Below are 404 nucleotides of genomic sequence, written 5' to 3'. Positions count from 1 at the left end.
TCGCTATTAATGAATGTTGTTGATCGCATTGTCATTATAACCATGGACATCATTTAGATTTGTATACTTTTGTTATCCATATGCTCTATATAGTGCCTACTCATTAATACGATCTATAATATCTCACACGCACTTTTAGTTATCAAATATATTTAAATTATGGAACTCGCAAATCTTCAAAAAATAGAATGCGAGTCATCCAGTCTTTCAAAATCTCAATTTCGCAGTGCAAATTCTGATAAATGCCAATATAGATGCCTTTTCCTTGTCACGCAAGGAGACGCTTTAGTTCCTGCTCGACAGATGGCGCTGTTTTCCAATTTGTCCGCTTTGGCGATCGGATCCCACGAATACCCGGAGGACAGTCATAGAAGATCCGCTTTTTGGTGGATGCTTCTGCTCAG

This window comes from Penaeus monodon, chromosome 15, assembly GCF_015228065.2.
Source record: "Penaeus monodon isolate SGIC_2016 chromosome 15, NSTDA_Pmon_1, whole genome shotgun sequence".
In the NCBI taxonomy this organism is placed as follows: Eukaryota; Metazoa; Arthropoda; class Malacostraca; order Decapoda; family Penaeidae; genus Penaeus; species Penaeus monodon.
This window is presented reverse-complemented; position numbering follows the sequence as displayed.